Below are 12,761 nucleotides of genomic sequence, written 5' to 3'. Positions count from 1 at the left end.
ATCAAATTGTAGGCCATTGTCTGAGATGAGAGTATGAGGAACCCCAAACCGAGTGACAATATTCTTCCACACAAATTTCTATACATCCACGTCTCTGATGTCGGCCAGAGGTTCAGCTTCGACCCATTTGGTGAAATAGTCTGTGCCGACCAGAAGATATTTCCTGTTTCCTGCAGCCTTAAGGAATGGTCCCACGATATCTAAGCCCCATTGGGCGAAAGGCCATGGGCTGGATAACGGATTAAGAGTTCCCCCTGGTTGATGTATGTTTAGGGAAAATCGCTGACATTGATCACATTTTTTAACATAGTCGTGGGCTTCTTTTTGCATGTTTAGCCACCAATAACCTTGAGTAATTGCTCGGTGAGCCAAGGACCTACCTGTAGTGTGGCTTCCATAGATTCTTTCATGCAATTCCTCTAGCAGCAACTCAGTCGCTTCAAGATGCATGCATAACAAGTACGGTCCTGAGTAGGAGCGTGTGTATAGTTTCTGGTCCTCGGATAACNAGCTAGCTTATATTCAAGTTTGAACTTAACTTTTGGTTTACTAAATAATCAAATATGACTTCTTTATCAAATCGAACCCGAATTATAATTCATTTGCTGCCAATCAATCTGCAGAGGCAAGGTCCTCCAATGAAAGTTCTCCGAAAATTTATTAATACAGACGTGCCATCACTGCGACAAAGCCCTGCAATTTCTCAAGTCTACACTGTATATTATATAATTTATATGCAACTTGCCTAAGAGTGTAAAGACAAGGGTTCACTTGATTGTTTGACTCTCAGTTTAATTGGACTAGATGCTGTTTAATGACACAAATGGGAAGTCTTAATTTTCTGCAACTCGTTCTTTTTTATTCTGCAACGCGTGTTTCGATGTAGCAGGTTTAAACTTTTAGTACTTTTATAATGATTGGTTGACTTAGAAGTAACTAAAACACAAGAGAGTGAGAGACAAGTATGGTTGTTGTTATCCATTTTAATTACAACTGGCTACAGATTTAAAATTAGGAAACATTTCTGTCACCATCAGCACATGAGCTGCTCTCTCTAAAGTCGCACATATTAGAAGAGGCATGTATCCCTTTAATCACGCAGGCACCCACGCCAAAGAAGCAATAGAAATATCAAGCGCCAGCTTTCAATGCTTTCTCTACTCTTTTTAGAAGGTATCACATGTAGGAGAAACTATTTCCCTACACCTCTCTTAAGTTTGATATACTGAATCTATAGATGAATTATTGCATTTGTAGTGTTTGATCCGACAACCAAACTGAATACAAATTTTTCAAGGGCCTAACAAAAAGGCCTAATAATTCTTGCAAAATAACAAAGGCCTAATACAAAGGTTGAATAAAATGGCTTAACACAATGATTGGAACAAAATGGCCCAACACAAAGGTCTAACGCAAAGGCCGAACAAAATGAGAGTCATCAAATATCCCATTGTTGCCCACAGCTTGACCCAGTAACCTGACGGCCCATTGGGCTAATGAGCAGCTCAGCTTATTGTTATTGAGGCCCATGGATGGTCTACTAGCCTAGTGGGTCAGGCCGTGAACTAGTTTTTACGTTCATAGATGCCCAATAGGCTAACCTAGTAGCCTAGCTTGTTAGCCCAACCCAATAACTCAGAATTCATAACAAAAATATATAGGCTGAATACAAAGGCCAAACACAATGACTAAGGGTCACCACATAGTCCATTGCCCACAAACCGTCCCAATGGCCTAATGGCTCACCAAGCTAATGGGCAACCAAGCCCGTTGTTATTGAGGCTTATGGATAGCCCACTAGCCTAATGGGTCAAGTCGTGGGCTAGTTTTTATGCCATTGGGCGCCCAATGAGCTAGCCCAGTAACCCAGCACGTTGGCTCAACCCAATAACTCAGAATTCATAACAAAAATATATGGGAGGTAAAAATGATTGATTTTGAGACATTATAAAGCAATTTCTTGAAAGAACTTCTCCAACCACTAAGATACTTAAAGTAATTATATTAAACTTAGTTTACTAAATATATATTTTACTGGTAGAGTCTAGCAACTTTGAATTAACTGTATGGTCTATTTTTGTAGCCCTAGCCCAAGCCCAAGAAGGATGGATTACGAGCCCAATGAACCCAAGACAATGAATTTGTAGAGAGTGGGCGAAAGAGTTGAGCTGGTTGCGAATTAAACAGTGATTAATTATGGTGTTTAAGGATCCATTGGCACAAAATCATGCTCACTTCACTGGACAAATGTATGTCCGAAGAGGTGTGTTATTGAATGAAAGGTGATTACAGCTCTTGGAGCTACAGTAAAATTATCTCCTACTTCTCTCCCTGTTTCCCTCGATCCCTATTATTAGAGACATCTTCTCCTTATATAGCATCCTCCCCCATCATCTTCATCGTCCACTTGTTATTCATCTAAGCATCCACTTGAGTGCATGTCTCACCAGGTATCCTCTTTACCCCTCCGTGAGTGGTGGTAGCTAAGATTACACTATTCAGGGGTCTTCTCCACATTAATGCGACCAGAAAAGCAGCTGCAGTGCATTTAATGTGGTGGCGGCAGCTTTTCCTTGAGATATTTCCTCGTCCTTATCATCCCCAAGTATGCCCAGAGCTTCTCTTTGTCGTTGGGATTGCCAGAAAGGTCATTCGGACCTTCCATTTGTTGGCTTGGTCAAGACTATTCGTATCCGAGGAATAAAACCTCTTTGGAAAAAAGGTGACCTCTTCGGATGGTACTCTTCCTACATTTCTGGGTCGGTTGCATTCAGATGAATTCTACCCTAACCCGTTATTCCTCTTCAGACATACAATAATCCTTAAGACAGGGCCCCCGGCCCAATAGGTATGTCTGGGCTTTTACCCCCCCCCCCCCCCCAACATAGCCCCTCAAAATCCTAATTTTTCCCTTGAATCCGAAGAGAAAAGTGAGATTTTGACTTGTCACGAGGTGAGAAACTTGAGAACAGACAAATATATGAACTAGCACGTGTGTAGGCCTAAATATAAGCGCTTCATCATTGCCGCTGTTACTTTCGTATTTCCAAGGCGCTGCATTAATTACTCCAGACAGCGCTTTGTCCTTTGTATCCAACGGTGGTTTGTTGATCTAACGGGCGTGGTTCTTCCTCGGGATTTGGGCGAGGTAACTCTTGCCCTTTGTTTGACCTTGTATAAAATCTCAGGAAAAGTTACTCCTTCTTTACTTTGCAAACTATCAGACTTCCCAGCAAGAACAAGCACACGACTCCACCACGCTCTTTCAGTCATTGATCCCAGTCTTCTCCAGAACCTTTGAGAATCCTTTTGCGAGTTTGAAGATCAATCTCCAGTTTAATTCCTGTAAGTTCTCATCTTTTCGATCCTTCAGTTTTCTCTTCGGCCAGTTTTCTCGACTTTTGAACAATCACTCCCTGGTCGCTACGCTTAGTGCTTCCATCTTTCTGTTTAAGTGTGATGGGTAAACTCCAATATCTGGTGGACAGTCCTGCCCAGTTGGAGGAATTTAGGGCCACATATCGCATACCCCCAAATGTGGGTGTAAGGTATTGCCATCCAGAAAAAATACTAACGAATCGGAGAACGGGCGAAGTCGTAATCCCCATCATCACTTTCCTAGAAGGGGGGATGACAATCCCCATGGGCCCCATCACCACTAACTACCTTCAAAACCATAGGCTTAGTCCCGACCAATGTGCGCCCAACATGTTTAGGATCTTAGGAGCAGTTGAGGATCTTAACCGTCACCTAGGATTGGGGCTTACCTGGCTGGACGAGGTATACATGTACGAGTGTCACAACCAACAAGGGGCGGGATATTATCTAAAATCTCGGTCTGATATTGTTAGGCTTGTCTCCTGTCTTCCTAAATCCAACAAAGGGATGAAGGACGACTATGTGATCGTCTCGGGCGCATGGCATGACGGTCATCATTGCCCCACCAAGCCAGGAGAGCCAAGTGGGACATGCTAGACTTAGGTTCACTAACAATAGGCTTAGGGTCTTCGACTTTTAGCAATTTTTAATTCTCTTCGCACTACTATTTTCAAGTCTCTGACTGAATTTTGCTCTGATTTCTAACATATAGAGACCAAGTTACTCCTCGGCTCAGCCTCACAAACACCGCCGCCCTCAATTACCTGCTAAGATCGGAGATCTTTGTAAGCGAGGACGGGCAGCTCCGGTCGGTTCCGCTTATCCTTAGGTATACAATGAAACTGAAGAACTATCAGCCGATCGGCAACGCAATAACGCAGGGAGATTATCGTCTCAATCGTATAGACGTTGCTCGAAAAGGTTTCTTGGCACCGTACGACCTCGCACCCGTTCCACATCCAAACCCTCAGGGTGTACTCTCGCTCGTCCAGCTGATCCAGCAAATTCCCCTTGAACTGACGGTAGTAGGCGAGAGGGTTGGTTCTTCTACCTCCTCACTAGAGGAGCAGATAGATAAATTTGAGTTCGGGGGAGAAGCTTCAGGAGGGGAACGAGTGATAGAGCTTTCGGACGCCGAAGAAGAAGCCAACAGGCAGTCCAGTATCCATCCCGTTTTGATAATTGCCCTTCCCGAAGACTCTTTGGACGAAGATATGGTGGACTTAAAAAGTTTAATGAAAAATAGGGACAAAAAGGCAGAGACTAAAAGGACTGGTACATCCCAACCAGCTGCGAACCTTCCACCGCCACCCCCTCAGATTCCTCTAGATCTTGAAATCAAGCAAGTGCCAGATCTGAAGAAGAAGAGACCCATCGTTGACACTAAGGAGAGGGAGGTGGCTCCCCAAGAGGGACCAAGCAGCAAAAGGTGGCGAAAGGTCACAGGGACAAGAGGGCCTCTTCTACTGAGAGCCAAAAGGATGTCCATGTAGCCGAGGTGCACCGAGGGCCCCGCACTTGGTCCCCAAGGCTGGAGCTAGATGGCGCTCCAATCCCCTGGACACCTCCCTCAGAAACTACGATGGGGGGAGGGCAGGTGTTGTTGCCGAGGCTCTGGAGCAGCTACTTCTCCTCCTAAAGGATATGTATTCGTATCGGCGCTTCAACCAATACGACCTCTTCCTATCCCTCAAGAGGGATATAGCCATGGTGAGTGAACTGATCCTCTTAATTCAGGTGCTACTTTTTATTTTACCTCTTGTCTTTACTCTATGTTGAAAATTCTTGTCATGCAGATTACTCAGCAGATATATGTGGCCGAGGAGTGGAACAAGAAATCCCACCTCGAACCCAAGTTGCAGCCCAATCTCAATCAGAGGCAGAAAGATCTCTGGGCAGCCTGAAGGAGGATTATTCTTGCTCTCCGAGCAATTAAAAGAGATGACCAATCAGAGGAATAGCCTCGACGCTGGACTCAAAAACGCTGAGGCCCAGGCCGAAGATCAGCGTAAAAGATTGCACATGGCAGAGATTAACCTGGCGACTGAGAGGGAGCTGGTGAAGGGTCTCAAGGCCGAACTTTAAAAGGCCAAGGAGAGCGCCCGAATAGCCAAGCAGAATGCTCGAATGGCCCAAGAGGCAGTTGAGGCTGAGAGGAAAGCAGCTTACCAGCTGGGGGTGGATGAGACCGAGACCCAGCTTTCGGAGCAATTTGCCTCGGTTAGTCGAGACTACTACGAATAACTTGGAAAAAGGCATTGGATGCTGCTGGAGTCCCCCCGGAATCTGATTTAAGGTTACCTGGGAATGTATACTACGATCCTGAAATCGAGAGCTCCCAGGGTCTGATCCCCTCCTCCTACACAGCTCTCTAGGCTTCGGAGCAATCCTTGGTCGGCCAACTCCCACCAGTCAACCTTGAGGTTTCCAAGGAATCTAGTCAGTTCGATGATCCGAACAAGCCTATTGAGGCTCCCAAGGGCAAGGACAAAGTTTTGGGGGAGAAGAAGACCCTCCCAAGTCCAAGGACCAAGCTGCTGATCCCTTGATCTCTCAGAAGAAGGCCTAGAAATTTAGGGGTTTCCATTTTGTACTTATAATAGTTTCTTCTGTCATGCAAGGATTTTGTAAACTCTTTTTCTCTCTACTTGATATCTTATGACCTATTATTGTTGCAAGTAACTGTCTTGAAAAAAAAAAAACCATTTAAAGCCTTAATAAAAAAATTAAATAGGTTTTTCATCAACAAAACAAAAAATTAAATAGATTTTACTGTAAAAATTTTTTAATTAAGTACTAAATTCTTTGATTCTTTCCTATAAAAAAAAAAATGATTGATTATTCCCTTATAAAAATTGATTCTTTCCTTATAAAAAATAAAAAATAAGATGCAAACACAAGCTCATGGGTAGCCCATTAAGTCCAACTTGATAACTTAGCCCTCTAAAGACAAAATGGGCATTGCCCATGGGCTAAGGTTTTCTCTTTTGGTCTAGCCTAACCCAGCCCGTTAACTAGTTAATAACCTACTATGACTAGCCCATTGTGCCCATGGGCCAGGTTGGGCCATTGGCGACCCCCAACAATGACCAATGAAACAAGTAACACATTTAATGCTTTTAGACTTGTCCCATCCTCTACATGTTGGAACTACTACCTTGGCACCCGTTTAGCTAACTTGAGGGGGCAACTAATTAAAAGGCTTATTGCTTAGCTTAAGGGTGGTTGGCAATACTGTCCTAATAAACATCATCTCAATTGTGTGATGGAGTAACCAATTAGCAAGTCTATTGCTAGGTCTTAGGTCAATTTCTTGCCAGATCTTCTCTCTCCCTCACTCAACAGGACAAGCTATGCATAACAAGCCTCGTGCACTGTAGTATTTCATTCCTTATTACTCATCTTCTCCACTAATTTTTCTAACTTAACTATTAGAGCCTCCCTGACCAGCCCCTTTCGAGTGGTCTTGATTGGTTTGAGGTCTTCATCTTTAGTATGTAACTGTATTAGGTTAGGAAGGTCCATCACAATTCAATCAAAGCAGAAGTCCTTACTGTAGTTTCATTATGTTGGGAAATAGCTTGTTAGGCATAGCTTGTCCTTACTAATTTATCTTTATGTAAGAAGAACTAGGAATATAATAGGAATTAAAACTACACTCCTCTCAAGCTTAAGCCAAAATGACATTGAACCCGTAAAACAAAATTTGTCTTAACAACAACGCTACCAAGAAGTCTGACTTTTTATGTGCCAACTTGCCTTCGGTTAAATAGAATATTCCTATTTTAGCTTTTGCACTTGGTTTTTTGCACCAAGTAAAAGTACAATTTTTTACCCAAAAAGGCATCAAAATCCTTATATTGTCCTTGTGTAATATGTAAAAATTTCGTATTGCGCCCATTCCATCTCTTTCTTCTCTCAAACCACTAAGAACCACGATGGAAAACACCAATTAACCTGCAAATATCAAAGTCAAACATCACATATCAACCACTAACAAGGCCCACTAATGCAAAAACATAACCAAAAGTAGGAGTGTGCATGGGTCGGATTGAGGGGATTTTTTGACCCAACCCATCACATAAGTCCAACCCAACCCAACCCAACCCACATAGGTCAAGTTGGGTCGGGTTGAACCCATAGATTTGACAAATTTTTATTATTATCATTAAATTTATTAAATATATTATTATTAATATTATATTATATATATATATAATATATTTAATATATAATATATTTTAAATATATATGAAATATGAGTGGGTTGGGTCGGGTTTGGCGGGTTTGTAATTTTATGACCCACACTCAACCTGACCCGCTATAAAAAAAAAATTTTGTGACCCAACCCAACCCACCAAGCCTTAAAAACCGACCCAACCCGGCAGGTCGGGTTGGGTCAGGTCGAGTTTGGCAAATCGGTGGGTTTTCTGCACACCCCTAACCAAAATTTATTTCAATATTTCATTTTAAATTTTCAGTGGATAATTGTAGATGGTAAGGTAGTTATTTGTTTAATTTGGATTGGTATTTGAGTTTGGTCAGGATTAGTTGTTCACCATTATCCTTTGTTTAGGATTATCGGATTAGTATTTGAAATAGTTTAGGATTATCATATTAGTATTTGAAATTGTTTAGGATTTGTTAAGGAAAGTTTATCCTTATCTTTGTGATTCCTAGAAGCTGCATATAAAGCTCCGAATGATTTCTTTTGTAGGTACAGACTACGATTATTATTATTCAGATTATTTGCAAAGATTGCATTGTGTTTGTTTGGTGGTAAATCCAAACACTTTAGTTGGGAAGCCTAAGGTCTACGGTGGGACTAATCTAGGTGAAAAGCCTAGGTTGTCCTGCATTACCACTACCTCCAAGGCTCCAAGTCCAAGCCACTACACCAACAACCAATTGGCCAACAAGTCATTAGTTCACATACGCAAGCGGCAAGCCCATACACCAATCCCATAACAATAACACAACTCAAACACCACATAATATATCCACCAGTTGCTAAGAACCTTATAGTTCAATTGAAAATTTTTTATGTTTTCAATAAAAACATTCAGAATTTGAATTGAAATCCCCTCTCTTTCAATTACCGAATTATAAAATAATAATAAATAAATAACCAATTACCACTTTTGGTCTCAAAAAGAAACAATTTATTCATAATTTGGCAAGTTCTATGAACATTGCAAGCAACTGAAACGACTGTACTTCACTGCTTCTCATTGCAAGCACGCAAGTAGTACAACTGACTGAAATTATTGCATTTTCAGAAATTTTTAGGAAAAATATATTTTAACGTCGCCTGAGAGATTCGAACTCTCGCGGGGAAACCCCATGTACTTAGCAGGCACACGCCTTAACCACTCGGCCAAAGCGACGTTGGTGAACATGTGACGATAATTTGCATAATTCAATATATATCAATCTAGAAACTTAAACCTCCAAAAGTATACAAGGTAATGGTATTTGACTCTTAGTTGATAGGAGGCAGACAAAAACTTTGTTAGTTGTTTCTGTTCGGTCAAAAGGGAGGCAAACTCTATTACTCATGTATTAGCCAAGTTTGTATCCCTTGAAAATTTTAATGTCTTTTTTTAATATATATATATATATATATAGAGAGAGAGAGAGAGAGAGAGAGAGAGATAAGGCCATATAAAGGTAAATAAATATTTAGCTGCTCTTTTATATTTCTTGATTACCTTCTTGCAAATTTTGGTACTTCAGTATTTTAAATATGAAAAAAAAAAATTAACATTCATATTGATTTATATATTGCTTAGGATGGATGTTAGTATATTCTCCGTCTTACTTTAAAATATATGGGAATTTTTTTTCTCTAGAAATATAATGTCATCATAAAGTCAACACCATAAATTAAATTCTATCATATCTAGAATATAAATTGGGAATATTTCATTAATAAAATGAAATTCATAATTGATTTTAATATTATACATACATATGTGTGTATGTATCAGGGGCGGAGCCAGAGGGGGGCGAGAGGGGGCATCTGCCCCCCCTGACTCCACCTAAAATGTCCATTATATATGCTTATGTAAAGTTGATTTAGCTCCTGACAGAATAGAAAAACAAGGAAATAGTTTCCTTAAACCAACTGTACATTATATGAAATAAATAATAAAATAACAAATCTTCCAATTGAGAAAGTCTCTAGACACAACAAAATCTCACAATATTTTCACAATACTCTTATTTTTAGTTGAAATGAATTTCAGAATAATTTAATTTTTTTTATTTTGACCAATGATGTACTAACACCTAAATTTATTGTAAAAATATTGTGAGATTTTATAGTATTACTAAAACAATTCCTCCCACTTTAAACAATCTGACACAAAATAAATGCCACCAAACAAAACTTATTAAAGCTGTTTACACTTTTGACCAATTATAACTATTTTTATCTTTTTCTTTTTTCACTTATCTAATAATAATAATAATAATAATAATGTCTTGTATGGTACTAAAGCGTTAAAATGTCCATTACTTTTTTATCATTCGTCTCTTCCATTTTCATAGCTTCAAAATTTGAGTCTCTACTATAAATCCAAAATTTTAAATAATTAAAAGAATAGAGAAATGTTGAAATTTATTTTCTCAATTTATTTTGAGGAATCAAATTAGATTTCTAAACTTTATGTATATAGATTAACCTCTTTCTTTGATGATTGATTGTCAATTAATAACTATAAATTAGATGTTTTACAATTGTTTATTTATTTTACAATTGTTTAATGTTAATAGGCTATGTATGATAATTATTGTTTGTTTATAATTTTATTATTAATATCAATTAATAATTTTAGGTTATTTTTTTATTATTGTCTTTTGATCTTGCCCCCCCTAAACTAAAATCCTAGCTCTGCCACTGGTATGTATATATATATATATATATATATATATATTATATATATATATATATATATATATGATGTTACACCATTTAAACTACTACATAATAGAAAATATTAATAATAATTGATTTTAATTTATGTGTATCACGCACACCTTTAGATTTATAATTATTAAATCTTCATCATAAAAGATGATTGGTAAATGTAACGCGTCCTGAGGAGGATAGCAATTATTTTTGTAGGTGGGCAGAAAGTTTGGTCTATTCCCAGACCAATCTAGACCCATCCAAAGTTAGTTTGGCCCAAAAGGCCGGCCTTGTCTCAGACCAACCTAGGCCTATCCAGGTTAGTTCAGCCCAAGATAGGCCCACTCTAACTATTTAAGTATTGAGATGTTTTAAACAAAGATCTCCACCTTGGCAATTACATTTGACAAATGTCCACTACAGCTAGGACATAAAGTAGTACTTGGGGAATCCGCCCATTGAACACAAGATTTGGCATCAAGAACAAGTTACCAGAAAATTGTTTTCAACAAACGGTAGTAAGGCCCACTTCTGACATGCGATTAGACACATTAGAATAGTGACAAAGACCCAAAAGACTACCAAAACTTTGCGAGTGAAGGGACCCACGGACATGCAGGATATTTCTCTCATCATGGCAAACACACTAAGGCAAGAGTATAAAGGAGAAAGGAAGGTCAAGAAAGGGTGCTGGAACAAAAAACAATGGAGAGAGAGACACGAGAGAAAAGTGAGAACATAGTTCTAGGGATAGGGAAGTTCGCTTAGACTTTAGAAAGGGAAACTCAGCTATTGGCAGCTTCCTCGGCTAAACTAAATCCCAAGTAGCCCATTATCAAAGTACTTCTTAGCATTGCCCACTACCATACAAATCACTTCTGGACCTCTCATTATGGGCTAAACCTAATCTAGAATACAAATTAACTGAGGTTATGCCCAATCAGCCCAAGGTAGTTAGGAACATACTGCCACAATTTATTTCTACATATTTATATCTTTTTAGAATCTACAGTGTAAAATTATGTAACTTGAACTCATCTCATATATATATAATATATATATATATAGAGAGAGAGAGAGAGAGAGAGAGAGAGAGAGAGAGAATAAATATAACTTAATATAGTCAAACAATAAAAAAAATACAAATTAATAGTATTTTTTTTTTTCATTGATAGTTGGGAGTGAGAGAATTTAAACTTTGAGTTTAGATGTCTCCGTTGAAAGGTATCAACCAATTGAGTTACAAGATTTTTTTTTTTTTTGTTTTTTTTTTTTTGTTCTTTTCATAGGGAGTTACAAGTTCTTGACTCGTAGGATATGATTATGAACCAAAAAAAAAAAAAAAAAAAAAAAAAAAAAAAAAAAAAAAGAAGAAGAAGAAGAAGAAGAAGAAGAAGAAGAAGGTTTCTAGTAGAGTTATGGTCCATGCAGCGTGCCTCCCACCCAACAATTGTGAACTGAGATATATGAAAACCAAAATAACGAAGAATGTGAATGGGCCATGAGTTCAGCCCAATGGACATCATCTACTAATCAAAGGTCACGGATGATTGGATTCATCACCTAATCATACTTATTATTATTATTAAATTACATTTTTTTTCATACTAAATTTTTGTCTCATTTTCAATAGCATGCAAACAATCAATTTACCATCGATATTTTAATTTGATAGGATTTTATCAATATTCTTCATATTGTCTAAATTGGGTGCTAAAAAAATAATAACAATGATTTTTCTTTACAACTAATTAGGGTAATTTTGTCATTACATCCAATTTTTGTCTCATTTAACGCAATTTATATGTAAATACAATTCTTCAATTTGGTGTGTTAATCAAATAAATTGATAGTTTGGGAGATATTATGAATGAGGTGAAAGTTTAAAGTAGAAAAGTGTAACTATTATTATTATTATTATTATTATTAGGAAGCAAATTACTGGAAACTCCCCTACAATTTTCCTAAAAATACGAAACCTTCATCGAGCTATAGAGCATTAGGCCTGCAGTCATGACAATTGGACACTAGGGGACCTCTTAGGTATCATATTGAAAGTCCTTTATCCCATGTAGAAGAAGAAATTAATGTAGAATTCATGCATTAGGGAGGTGCATGAAATCTAAAATCCTTAACCATTACACTACTTGCATGGCATTCCTTTGGCACAATACCACGTCCAACCAAACAAACTAATTTGGCAAAATAGTAATGGACAGAGCAATGTGAAAGAAGCATCCAACTCACATGAAGAAATTCAAATTGATAAAAGTCAATGGAATTGGATATGGAAAACCCATGTCTACAATATATATATATATATATATATATATCAAACTTTTATATGGAAATGCATTCATAATAGAATACACATCCTTTGTTACTCACCACCAACATGGTATTGGCCTTGAGTGTTTTCGATGTCTCAATTTTGAAAGTATTTTACATTCATTCTAGACTGCGCTTGGGC

The 12,761-nt window shown here is 38.3% G+C and overlaps 1 non-coding gene across 1 annotated transcript; it reads right to left on the bottom strand.

Annotated features, from left to right (window-relative positions):
- Window positions 1-8,683: 8,683 nt before the first annotated feature.
- On the bottom strand, window positions 8,684-8,765 carry TRNAS-GCU (transfer RNA serine (anticodon GCU)). The gene has a single exon. It is a non-coding gene; the product is annotated as a tRNA-Ser (tRNA).
- Window positions 8,766-12,761: the final 3,996 nt, after the last annotated feature.

The sequence above is a fragment of the Quercus suber genome, unplaced genomic scaffold (assembly GCF_002906115.3).
Source record: "Quercus suber isolate HL8 unplaced genomic scaffold, Cork oak 2.0 scaffold_164, whole genome shotgun sequence".
Lineage (NCBI taxonomy): Eukaryota > Viridiplantae > Streptophyta > Magnoliopsida > Fagales > Fagaceae > Quercus > Quercus suber.
This window is presented reverse-complemented; position numbering and strand designations above follow the sequence as displayed.